The following is a 14214-nucleotide window of genomic DNA, read 5'->3' as shown; positions in this document are numbered from 1 at the left end:
GAATAAAAATTTTCAGAAATTAGAAACAGGACAGAACTTCCTCAACCTGACAAAGGACTATCACAAAATAATAAATACTGAAATACTGAACACTTTCCTCCAAAGAATGAGGATGTCCATCACTTCTAATTAAAATTTTACTCAAGTACCTAGCCAGTCCATAAGGAGAAAAAAACACACAAAAACAAAACAAATAAAGGAAAGAAATAAAAGTCATAAAGATGGAAAAGGAGTTATCTTCATTTGCAGACAACATGATTATTAACACATAAAATCCTAAGGAGTCTACAAAAGATAACAGAATTAATAGACAAATGCAGTACTCAAGAAATCAATTGTATTATTATATACTAGCAGCAAACAGTAAACAAAATTTAAGGAAATTATATATAAGAGCAACCAAACACATAAAATACTCAAGAGTAAATTCAACAAAAGATATGGAAGGCTTTTAATACTAAAAACTGAAAAACGTTACTGGGAGAAATAAAACTTAAATAAATGGTTATATATCAGGTTAATGAATCCAAAGACTCAAAATAATCTATAGATTAAATGCAATCCCAATCAAATTTCCAGTTTACAAGCTCATTTGTAATTTCTATAAAAATGCAATGGACCTTGAATACCCAAGGCAATTTTGAAAAAGATTAACAAGGTTGGAGGACTGATACTACCTTATTTCAAGAGTTACTGTAAAGATACAGTGGGTTTCTTCAATCTCGGCACAATGACATTAGGCCAGATAATACTTGTGAGGGCTGTCCTATGTACCGAAAGATTTTTTTTATCAGTATCCCTAGCATCTAACAACTAGATGCCAGTAGCAACCCCGCTCCTCAATTGTAACAACCGAAGATGTCTCCAGGCATTGCCAAATGTCCCCCCGGGGCAAAATCAACCCCAACTATCATACAATAAACTAGATAGGGTGGTACTGGCATTAGGATGGACAGATAGGTTAATACAAGAGAATCCATAAACATGCTACCTTTGGGCAGCCAGTTGATTTTCAACAAAAATTAAAGTTGAAATTAAATCAATGAAACAACGAAAGTCTTTATCAAAAAGGTAAGGCACTAGTAAGCTACATAGCACATGGAGATCAGCTCGGTGCTTTGTGACCACCTAGAGGGCCGGGATAGGGAGGGTGGGAGGGAGATGCAAGAGGGAGGGGATATGGGAATATATGCATACGTATAGCTGATTCACTTTGTTATACAGCAGAAACTAAGACAACAATGTAAAGCAATTATACTCCAATAAACATGTTAAAAAAAAAAGACATTAGTAAAATGTAGATAGGACAATGTGTGTGTCCTCTGAGACTGTCTCATACACTGAAATCATCTAACATTCCTACACAACCGTAATTACCCCTTCCCATTATTGACTAAAGTGGAGGAAATGATCAAAATACCCTTTCCCATCACTGACTACCATTTGTAGGGAAAATAACCAAAATCTCCTCCACAAATTTCCAAACACCTTCTGTGTGATAGGACCATGCTCACTGAGAACCATTAATCTAAAGAAGTAACAAGGGATTGAAACTATGGTCAGGAGCAAAAGATAAGCAGATTTGAAAAAATAAACAGAACACTCAGAAAATTTAAAAAAAAAGAGTAATTGGAACTAAAAATTCAATGGATGTCTTAAAAAGTAGATCAGAAATAGCTGAAGAGAACATTAAGAACTTCTGCTTCCAGCAATGTGACCAACCAATTCTCAAAAAAATGCATGGAAAAAACACACATTTGCGTGCATTGCTGGGCTTGCAGAAAGCTGGGCTTGCAGAAAATAAAGGTAAGAGCCTCCCCAAATAACACTAAAGGTAAAGTTAGAGCAAGGAGCAGTAAGCTATAAGCAAACAGGAAAGGCAGGGCTTCCCTGAGGATGGATAATAATATTAGTGCTGTAACAGGTGACTAGACTGAGTCACAGGGCCAGCAGCATCTTAAGTCTCTTCCACACTGAGGGATTTTTGAAATTAGTTATAATGATGAAGGCTATGGAAACCCATAGTTCCAGACAGAAGCAAACAGTTACTTCTAGAGGAAAGTTTTCTCAATTTAAGCCTGTACTATTTCCATAGATATAATCAAACATGTATGACCTCATAATCAAAGATAATGAGACACCAATAAATAAACCACCATGAGGTAAGGGTCAGCAGAAACAACAAACTACCAAGTTAGACTTCTAAGAACTTTATCAGAATTGTCAAAAACAGCCTATAAAATAGTTAGAGACAGAGTTTTTAAAGAAACAGAGAGAAAAAGATGAAGTTACAAAAATGAACCACCAACAAGAGACTAGAAAAAATAACCAGGCATATTTGAAAATAACAAACTCAACAGGACATTAGGTATCGAATCAATGCTGCTGACATCTCAAACTCAGTGGAATTATTAAACAGCACTTAGGCACAGATAAAGGTTAGACTAATAAACTAGAAAGTAAATATCAAGAAATTACATGGAACACAGCATAGAAAGATAAGATAAAAATGTAAAAGAGGGACTTTCCTGGTGGTGCAGTGGTTTAGAATCTGCCTGCCAATGCAGGGGACATGGGTTCAATCCCTGGTCCGGGAAGATCCCACGTGCCGCGGAGCAACTAAGCCTGTGAGCCACAACTACTGCGCTCTAGAGCCTGCAATCCACAACTACTGAGCCCATGCATCGCAACTACTGAAGCCCACATGCTCTAGGGCCTGTGTGCCACAACTACTGAGCCCACAAGCTGCAACTATTGAAGCCCGCGCACCTAGAGCCCGTGCTCCGCAACAAGAGAAGCCACTGCAATGAGAAGCCCACACACTGCAACGAAGAGTAGCCCCCATTCACCGCAACTAGAGAAAACCTGTGCGTAGCCATGAAGACCCAACACAGACAAAAATAACAAAAATTTTTTAAAAATTAAAAAAAAGAAAGAAGGAGAAAGAACAACAACAGAAAGGAAAAAAGAAAAAAAATAGGAAAAAATCCAGTCTGAAAAGATAGCACAAAACCTGTAATAAAAATATATCAATAATGGCATTAAATGTGTACAGACTAAATGTACCAGTTTAAATACAGACTGTCAGATTAGATTTAAAAATATAAAAATCAGATATATGTTGTCTATAAAGGACATATAAAACAAAATAATATGAATAGCTTGAAAAAAAAGAGGAAAGAAACTATATTAGATCTTATGTAGCCACACACACAAATTCATATGCTGAAGTCCTAATCATCAATGTACTTGGGGAGAGAGCCTTTAAAGAGGTAATCAAGGTTAAATGAAGACTTCAGGGCGAGGCCTTAATCCAAAATGACTAGTGTACCATTATAAGAAGAGAAAGAGACACCAGGGATATGTGTGCATCCAGGTGAGGACAAAGTGAGAAGGCACCATCTGCAAACCAAGGAGAGAGGCCTCGGGAGAAACCAAACCTGTCAACACATTGATCTTGGACTTTTAGCCTCTAGAACTGTGAGATATAAATTGTTGTTTAAGCCACCTAGTCTGTGGTATTTGGTTATGGCAACCTTAGCAGACTAGAACATCAAGGCGGAATCTCAACCACTGCGCCACCAGGGAAGCCCTGGTTTTATTAATATTAACAGAAAAAATATACTTTGAGGCAAAAATATATTCCTAGGAATAGAAAAGGATGCTACATGATGAAAAATAATTGAATTTATAATTTAAATATTTATATATATACATACAAAAATGGACAGATCTAGAAGGAGAAACTGACAAATTCACCACTTTAGATACTGATTATGCAAACCAGCTGAAGAGGACATTTTACAATTATTTGGAGGAGATTTGAATATGTTATGGGTTTTAGATAAGATGAAAATGTATAACAATAGAAAAGAGATTACTGGCTAAAAACTTACCAGGTTATGAAAGAGCCATATATTTAGGCAAATATTGATACATACATATGTAGAAAAACACACAAACACACATACACACACAGAGACATTGGGAATATTTACCAACAACTAATTCTATACCACACAGGTGCTGGAAGTTAGATATACAATGATAAATAAGGAAGATCAGATACTATCCTCATGGATTTTATACGTCAAAGCAACTCAGATTGTAGGTCTCATGGGCTTCCGCTCTTTCTATGACACACACTTCTTTGAACCTTTAAAATAGTCCTTTGAGACAACAAAGCTAGAACTCGACATTCCTTAGTAATTCAATTACAACTAGGTGTTCCCTGGTTGTCTATTTCTTTTATTCATTAAAATGGGCATTTTTTTCTTCTTTTAAAAATTATTATTGACATACAACATTACAGTAGTTTCAGGTGTGTAGCATGATTCAATATTTTACATATTGTGAAATGATCACCCCAATAAGTCTAGTTAACATCCATCACACAGTTACAAACATTTGTTGTCTTGTGATGAGAACTTTTAACATTTACCCTCTTAGCAACTTCCCAATATAAGTGCATTTTTTTTTCTTTTAGGTATAGCTACTTAACTTAGAGAGTCCTATACACCTTTTACATCATTTGTAAAACAGTCTTACATTTTATACCATGTACTGAATCTCCTAAGGAAACAAAAGTGGCTAAATCAACATTTCTCTGATATTTTGGTGATCTATGACTGACTTAAGAAAAAAATTTTAACAAAGTTAATGAGGCCTATAATTGACCTGATAATATAAAAAGTGATTTTAAAACATTACAAATCCATTTAGTATTAATTAAAATTACTATAAAAATGCCATTTCAGAAAATAGAGAGAAAACAGTACATGAAAGAAAGAATAGCTAAGCTTCAGATTTTTTAAAAAGTAGTATTAGATAGCAAGCCCATCGTATATTGATCATTTGGAGAGGCATGTGGTCAAGTTTACAGTTCCGAGTTCTGGTATTGCTCAGCATCCCACCAACTGGACTTTGAAAAGCAGCCTGGCCATGCACTATGAGATATGAGACTTCCTTCCTGAGCCAAAAAAAGAGTGATTTTTTTTCTTTTTAGCATGGCTCAAGTGTTTGCAGACATGATAGCTTTTTAATTTTTTAAGAAAATATAATTTAAAATGAGTAAAGGGTCACCCAGAATTTAATTAAACAGGCATACCTATGTAAAATATACCTAGAAGAGACAATGCCTTCAAGTACTCCTATAATTTTCAGTCTGTGATGGAATTATTTATCTGCTTTTTCTATTTCTAACAGTTTAACTGTTAGACTATTCATAATACATATACCTACAGCATTATTTTTCCTTCTATCTTTAACAACACCTTTCTAATATATCATAGATCCAAATTTTACTTATTACACAATTGTAGATATTAAACCTCAGAGGTAAATTATTTTTAATAAATATGAAGATATTAAACTATTGCTATTAAAGTAATATCCAATGACTGTATTAATTCAATTCTTAGAGCATGAAAAAACAGATCAAAGTATATGAAGTGATAGTTTACAGTTATGATTACATTTATGGCTTTACTATAGAAATTTAAATTTCTATTTATATCAATAGTATTGTTCCTCAGATTTATCAACTGTAAGGATTCCTGTACCTCAGGAATTTCATGAATAAAATAATTTGAATTCCTATCAAAATACCAGTGGGATTCTCTTGGTAGTGACAAAGACTTGACAAAGTGATATTAAAGTTTATCCAGAATTGACATGTACACACTGCTATATTTAAAAAGGATAACCAACAAGGACCTATTTTATAGCACAGGGAGCTCTGCTCAGTGTTATGTGGCAGCCTGGATGGGAGAATGGATACACGTATACGTATGGCAGAGTCACTTTGTTGTGCACCTGAAACTATCACAACATTGTTGATCGGCTATGCTCCAATATAAAATAAAAAGTTAAAAAAATAAATAAAGTTCATCCAGGAGCTACAAGGATATTTTAGACCACTAATAAAGGGAGATTTGCTTTCTAGGTACTAAAAGGTATTACAAACACAGAGAAATAAAGACACTTGGTGGAAGAAAAATCAAGACAAACAATACAAAATTGGAGTCCTGAAACACACATCTTAGAGATAACACATAGAAGAAATCATTATGTAACAAAAGAGGCTTCAGGTTAATGGAAAGAGTTCAAACAAGAGATACTGAGTATGGGGAAATTTAAAATAAAGCTTTATTTTATGTAAAGGTATAAATTAAATTTTAGATGGAGTTATGAGTTAAAAGAAAGAAACCATAAACCAGAAAACATATAGATCACTATTTATCTGATCTATAAGAAACAAAGGCAGAAACAAAATGCAAGAACTCACCAAATGAAAGAGCAATGAAATTGGATATGCCAAAGATGATCTCAGATGAGGCAAAATTATTATTTGTAGGTGAAAATATTTCATACCTTGAAAACCATAAATACATTGAAAAATTATTAAAATCAATAAAAAAGAAGTTAATAAGGTGGCTGGTTACAAAAATGTTACACAAAATCAATTCCATTTAGAAAAAAAAGATTATAAAAGAAGGAAAAAAATGTCAATTTGAATAGTACAGAAACACATACACACACAATGATAATAAACCCCAGGACAGATTGTAGACATGTGTTTAGATTACTTAACTCTTCTTTTACGTTAACAAAGTATAGTTTTCATTTTCACTATTTAGGTCCTGCATATCTCTTATTAAACTTTATTCCTAAGTGTTTTCATTTTTTGTTCCTTTGGTAAATTAAATATATTCTTCAGTGAGCAGAGGAAGATAACAGAGTTTCTCTCCTCTGTCCTCCATCCTCCTATCTCCCTTAGCAAAAGGGTCATGGTTTGCTAATTTGTTTACTGACAGCTCAGAAGAGCAGAAACTATACCTTCCACAGCTCAGAGATTTGCCTCTGCTCAAAAAATGCTAAAAGCCAGCTCTATACTCTTGTTTAGGGAAGAAAAACCATGACTGGAGAAATAAACAGCAGGGAAAAAACACAGGGACAATGTAATCTGATGAAGAAAGATGCACCTTTAGAAAATGCTCCCACTGAAATTCTCTGAAGAAAATTTTAACCTAAACCAGTTAGTTTAGAACAGAGAAAAAAAGGCTGTCTTGAATTGAAAACATGATTTGAAATTTTAAAATTAAATAGGAAGAACAGTGAAAGGAGAGAGTCACACCTGAGAACTCAATATGCTGGAAGTTCAAGAGGAACAATCTTACAACAAAAAGTAAGACAGATGGAAATGCTAAGAAAAAAAATAATAAGAAACTTTAAAGACCAATTTTGGAACTAACAGTTGACTAAGAGGGGTTCTAAAAGGAGAAAAGGAGACAAGTAAAGAAATATGTAAACAAATTACAGAAGAAAATTTCTAAACACATGAAAAAACGAATATTTAGTACAGGTGACCCTGTTTTTGTACTAAGACTTTCTCAAGTGAAGGAAGTAGCATGTTTTACATTATGGCACAAGTTCCTAGTGTTGCTGAAGAACGGAAACAGTTTGCAGAATGGCTACTTTGAATAGCACTGTTTTACGGATAATAGTTGTTTTTGCCTAACTCATCTAACATCTCTTTTCATAATAGCACCTTGGTTTGCTTTTGGAGAGTCCTCCTTTCCCTACTTTAAATCCTTGTGGTTTAGATGGGGCTCACCTCACTCCTCAGCTCAAGGGGTGGGCAAATGACTGCTGTCTAGCAAACCAGAGTGCCGCATTACAGGTTAGAGCAATCCTGGGCTTTCGCTAGAATTGCTGGTAATTCTATCCCTCTTGGCATGTGGATTGAGCACTCAAATCCAGATATCTCTGAAACTACTCTAATTCCTGGAATTATAAATTATGCAAGTCAATACATTTCTTTTTTTCCTCCTGAAGCCAGTGGTTCTCAAATTTCAGAGCACATCAAAATTACCTAGAGGGTTTGTTTTAAAAAATAATAATAATAACAGAACAAAACAAAAGACAGATTGCTGAGGTCCATAACCTGGTGGGTAAGTCTCGATGAGGCCTGAGAATCTGCATTTCTGGCAAGAGTCCATGTGATGCTGATGCTTGTCCAGGGACCACAACTGTGAATGATTGCCTTATGCCATTATGAGTTGGTTCATATTACTTACACCTGAAAGATTAGTGACCAACGTATCTCCAAACAGATGAAAAAAAATGAAATAACCCTTGAAGCAAAGTGAAAATTAAAAATTTAAATTATCCAGAAAATAATGAAAATAATAAATTCATACCAAAACCTATGCAACACAATGAAGCTTTTCTTAAAGGAATACTTATTGTCTGGAATCCTTATTGTTAATAAAAATAAAGACGAAAACTAAGTATTCAACTTCAGAAAGTAGAAAAAATAAACAAAATTCATAAAACAAAATTAACAAAAGTTGAAGACTTTTTACTGTAAGATCTGAAATAAAGAAACAGAGAAAACCAACAAAAGCAGCAGAAAATATAGATAAGACAAAAGCTAATTATTTAGAAACATAAATCCACAAGAAGCCTAAATAGGAAGAAACAGACAAAATAAAAATGTAAAGTGCTAGAGATTATTAAAATCCAACTGCACAATGGGAGAGACTAAAAGAATAAGAGGATCTTATTGCCACTTTATGGCAATGTATCAGAAAATATAAAGGAGGTAAATAATTCCCCAGCAAAATATACCAAATTCAACCAATCAGAAGTAGAAAAACCTAATAGATAAGACTCTGGGAACATAATTTTTTAAACTACAAAAGGCAAAGAAAGGGCTTAGATGTTTTGTAGCTCAGCTCTATCACCATTTTTTTTTTTTTTTTTTTTTTTTTTAGCGGTACGCGGGCCTCTCACTGTTGTGGCCTCTCCCGTTGTGGAGCACAGGCTCCAGACGCGCAGGCTCAGCGGCCATGGCTCACGGGCCCAGCCGCTCCGCGGCATGTGGGATCTTCCCAGACCGGGGCACGAACCCGTGTCCCCTGCATCGGCAGGCGGGCTCTCAACCACTGCACCACCAGGGAAGCCCTCTATCACCTTTTAAGCTGTGGGTTCCAAATCATTTTGATCACACACACTTATCAGTAAAATATTTTTGAATATCCATCCCAATATATGCATATTTGCTTGTATTTATAAAGTAAATGCATACTTTATAAAGTAAATGTATACATTATTAAACAAAAAAATAAATAAATATAAACACAAGTCATGATATTTTTTTCCATGTATGAATAAAATGAATCTATTATCTTGTCTATCTATTGGAGATAGATTTTCCACTTTGGAGACTAGTACTTTAATTCTTATGTATATTAAATTACCCCACAACATAGAAATAGACAGAAAACTACCCAAACATTAAATAAAATAGCCTTAGTAATAAAACATGATGAGGAAAACACATTAAAAAGTCCAAGTTCATGAAGACCAATAAATATTATGAAACTGAATATATCAGCATATCATGACTAAGAGGGTTTTTTCCCACAGGAATATAAGAATTATTCAACTTCATAGAATCTATAGATGTAATTCATTGTATCAATAACTTGAAGTCAAAAATTACATAATTATGTCAACAGATGCTGAAAAGTTTTTTGATATAATCTGACAGGTATTCATAATAAAAAGAGAAGGGAAGCAATTAAACATTATGATTATTAACTGAAAATAACACATTTAAATTTGAAATATTACAGCCATTTTCATTAAATCAGAAGATAGGATGCCTGCTGTCAGCAGCATTTTCAACACTGTTTAGGAAATTCTAGTCTATTCCATAAGAAAAGAAAATTAAATAATAGGTATGACTATTGGAGAAGACACAAAACTATTGCCCAAACCCATAGTTTTTCTCTACAAAAGCAGTGGCCAGTTAAAAGGAAAAAACAATTATTCACAATAGCATCAAAAATACCTAAGAATAATCATTACAAGAAATCTATATAAGTAACTTATTAAAGGTCACAGGGACTTCCCTGGTGGTCCAGTGTTAAGAATCCGCCTTCCAATGCAGGGGACACGGGTTCGACCCCTGATCTGAGAAGATCCCGCATCCCGCGAGTCAACTAAGCCCATGCGCCACAGCTACTGAGCCCACACTCCAGTGCCTGCGAGCCACAACTACTGAAGCCTGTGCACTCTAGAGCCTGCATGCCGCAACTACTGAAGCCTGCGCACTCTGGGGCCCGCGTGCTGCAACTACCGAGCCTGCGTGTTGCAACTACTGAAGCCCACACACCTAGAGCCCGTGCTCCGCAACAAGAGAAGCCACCGCAATGAGAAGCCCGTGCACAGCAAGAGTAGCCCCCGCTCACCGCAACTAGAGAAAAAAGCCCACGCACAGCAATGAAGACCCAGCACAGCCAAAAAATAAATAAGTAAAAATAAAGGACACAAAAATAACTTGAAAAAAATGGGTCAACATAACTTATATGCTCCTCCAATCCCATTCTCTTCTCTGATCTCAGAGTAGCATTATGATGAACTCAGCGTTCATCACGTTTCATATTTTTACCATAAATATAAGTATTCACAGACAATGCATAATATTACTTGATGGTTTAAAAAAATTAATAAAGATGAATAATATTGCATCGATCATTCTGCCGCTTGCTTTATTAATTAACATTATAGCGGGATTTTTAAAAAAGTAATCCAGACTGATAACGGTAGCTGTAGTCTGTTCATTTTAACTCAATTTCATTTTGAGAATATACTATAATTTAAGCATCCTCTTGGTAACAGACATTTAGGTTGTTTCTGAGTTGTTTTTTTTTTCTATTACAAGCAATGCTGCAATAAATATTTTTTTGCACAATTCTTTGTGTACATGTGACCGTAACCCACAGAGAAAACATTTTGCATCATAATTCAGTACTCACACACACAAAAACACCCAGCATAACCCAAAAGTATATGAAACAATACTCTACTACATGCACTTAACTCTGATGACTTTTATTGTTCTATTTCATTAAGAAATAGCACTAATACTTTCCATAATCTACCAAATTAATATCAAAAGGCACTAGTGGGTCCCAGCCCACATTCTGAAAAACACTGCTCTGGTAAATCCACCTAGAAGTGGAATCAAAGTATATGAAAAATTTTGATTCCACCAGATATTGCCACATTGCTCTCTCAAGTGGATTCATTGATTATGAGTCCCATCAGGACTGTGTGACATTCTTCACACTACTTAGTATGGTCAGACCTTAAAATTTCTGCTGCTTCTATGGGAGTGAAATTATATCTCATTTAAATCAGTATCTTTTTGTTTATTGAATATTAATTTTTTTCTTTTATAAATTACTATTTGCTCATTTTTCTGTTGGGCTTTTACTTCCTTTTGATTTGTAGTCCTTTATATATTATAGATATTAATTCCTTATCAACTACATGCAATACCTTTTGCAATATCTACATTGCAAATATCTTTTCCCACTCTATATTGTATTAGATTTCTAACTTTGTTTATACTGTTGGTGCTGGACTCTTTTATGTCAGTTAGGTTATGCCTGGTAACTATGTTTCCCAGAGTCTTTTTTCTGGATGGTTCTGGGTTACAGTCAGCCAAAAGAGAAACTCATATACTACAAGACATGGAAAGCAAAAACAAAGCAGAAGCCATTATCATGGTCAGCCACGGTAGCACACACAGATCTGCCCAGCACGTCCTGGCTTGCCCTCTCTGGTACTCTGTGCCCACCTTGTCTTCCCAATGTTGGTCCCACTGACCAGCAGCCTGACACCATCCCTTGTCTGCAAATCCAGAGAGGTTGTCACAACACAGAGGTAGCAGTTTCCATAGCTCTCCCCAGGGGCTCCCTCTCCCCAGTTCCTCTGCAATACCAGATACGCTTGGCTTTTTGGATTTCCCTGCATGCTTTGATTTGTCTATCTAGTCCAGGGCTTCTGAAGACTGGTTAGTGAATATTTCTCTAATGTACTGCATGTACTGACCCTTCCCTTGCCCATCAACTCTCACATTTGTGTAAGTTCTTTTTTTAAAAAAATTAATTATTTTTAAATTTATTTTTATTTTTGGCTACGTTGGGTCTTCGTTGCTGCACGTGGGCTTTCTCTAGCTGTGGTGAGTGGGGACTACTCTACGTTGCGGTACGTGGGCTTCTCATTACAGTGGCTCCTCTTGTTGCAGAGCACGGGCTCTAGGCGCACAGGCTTCAGTAGTTGTGGCACATGGGCTCAGTAGTTATGGCTTGCAGGCTCTAGAGCACCGGCTCAGTAGTTGTGGGGCACGAGCTTACTTGCTCTGTGGCATGTGGGATCTTCCCTGACCAGGGCTCAAACCCGTGTCCCCTGCATTGGCAGGCGGTTTCTTAACCACTGCACCACCAGGGGAAGTCCCTTGTGTAAGTTCTGAATCTTCAATTTTCATAACACTTAAAGTGGCTCTATCTTCCTGACTGAAACCTTTGCCAGGTAGAAATTTTAAATTCTGAAGTAGTCAATTTAATTTAACTGCTTATAGTTTGTATTTTTTGTGTCTTGTTTAAAAAAAAAAAATCCTTCCCAAACTTAAGAGCTGTAAAGTTTTGCTTTACACCTTTAGATCTTCAGATATGTTATGAGGTCGGGGTCAATTTTACTTTTTCTCTATAGTCAGATATACTACCAGGACCATTTATAATCTTTGCATTATTTTCCAAGATCTGAAAAGCACCTCTGCCATAAATTAATATTTGTATATATTCTCATTGCTAATGGTCTATTCATCTTTCACTGGGCCATCACCTCACTTATTTACATATACTTACATAGCTGTATAATAAATATAGATATCTGGTAGGGAGAGCCTTGAAACTTTGATTTTCATCTACAGAATTGTGAGGTTATTATTGGTCTTATTAGCTTCCAAGTCAATTTAAAATCGACCTTATTGGAATTCTGAATGAAATTACATTGAATCTGTAGATTAATTTATAGGAAATTATGCTCTTTAAAATATTGAGTCTTGCCATTTATTAACAAAATATCTTTCTCCATTTATTTAGGTTTGCTTTTATATACCTCAATATGTTTATCATTTCTCCATAAATATCTTTCATAGTTTTGTTAGATTTATTCCTAGGTATAGTATATTACAGTTTATGTTCCAATTGTGAAACAAACCCTTATTTTATTTTTAATTTTTTAAATGTTTTTAAGAATTAAATTGTGCCATGACACCTAATGATTGCACTTTTTTCTTTTTTTTGGCTGCATCGGGTCTTCTTTGCTGCATGGACTTTCTCTAGTTGTGGCAAGTGGGGGTTATTCTTCATTGCAATGCACAGGCTTCTCATTGCAGTGGTTTCTCTTGTTGCAGAGCATAGGCTCTAGGCATGTGGGCTTCAGTAGTTGTAGCACACAGGCTCAGTTGTTGTGGCTCCCGGGCACTAGAGCGCAGGCTCAGTACTTATGGCGCACAGGCTTAGTTGCTCCACGGCATGTGGGATCTTCCCAGACCAGGGCCCGAACCCATGTCTCCTGCATTGGCAGGTGGATTCTTAACCACTGTGCCAACAGGGAAGTCTCAGCAAACCCTTTTTAAAATACCAGTTTCTAATTGTGAATTCCTAGGATGCAGAACTGTCCTTACACTCCAGATATTCATTTGTTCTTAGTTTGACTTTTGTGTATTTATAACTAGCAATCTTGTTAAATTTTTTTTATTCCAATAATTTATCTATGGATAACCATGGATATAAAATCATATTGATGTGAATAACAAAGCATTTGCTTTCTTCTTTTCCAATCCTTAGATCTTTTACTTAGTTTTCTTCTCTTATTGCATTGGTAGCACCTCCAGTAGTATCAATACCAAACCCAAGAGGGGACTCTAGATGGGCTATTAAAACTGAGAGGACTAAAAGCAACTGCTTAAATCAGAGAACAGAATCTCAAGTCAGCCAAGTAGGAAAAAGAAAGGATTGACTTAATAGCAGTTCCATACAATGATACTATAAAAAAAAAAAAATCACTGTCCCCAGAGGCTTTTATTTGTGACAGCATAGAAGTGAGGAAGCAGGCCAAGTATAAAGAGCCCTGGTTCAAATTTAGCACAGGCAAGCAACTGAGCTCCTCTAACCATGATCATATACCTGCTTACCCAGTTAATGAAGATATCTATGAAATTCAGTTGTCCTTAGTACAAGAGTCTTGAAAAACTGAGTTTAAAAAATAATTACAGGGCTTCCCTGGTGGCGCAGTGGTTGAGAGTCCGCCTGCCGATGCAGGGGACACGGGTTCGTGCCCCGGTCTGGGAGG

The 14214-nt window shown here is 35.7% G+C and overlaps 1 protein-coding gene across 3 annotated transcripts in view; it reads right to left on the bottom strand.

The window, feature by feature from the left end:
* LIN28B (lin-28 RNA binding posttranscriptional regulator B) overlaps positions 1 to 14214 on the bottom strand; it is a 116154-nt gene that overhangs the window by 24701 nt on the left and 77239 nt on the right. The gene's annotated exons all lie outside the window — the stretch shown is intronic.

The sequence above is a fragment of the Neophocaena asiaeorientalis genome, unplaced genomic scaffold (genome assembly GCF_003031525.2).
Source record: "Neophocaena asiaeorientalis asiaeorientalis breed wild unplaced genomic scaffold, Neophocaena_asiaeorientalis_V1.1 scaffold105, whole genome shotgun sequence".
NCBI lineage: Eukaryota > Metazoa > Chordata > Mammalia > Artiodactyla > Phocoenidae > Neophocaena > Neophocaena asiaeorientalis.
This window is presented reverse-complemented; position numbering and strand designations above follow the sequence as displayed.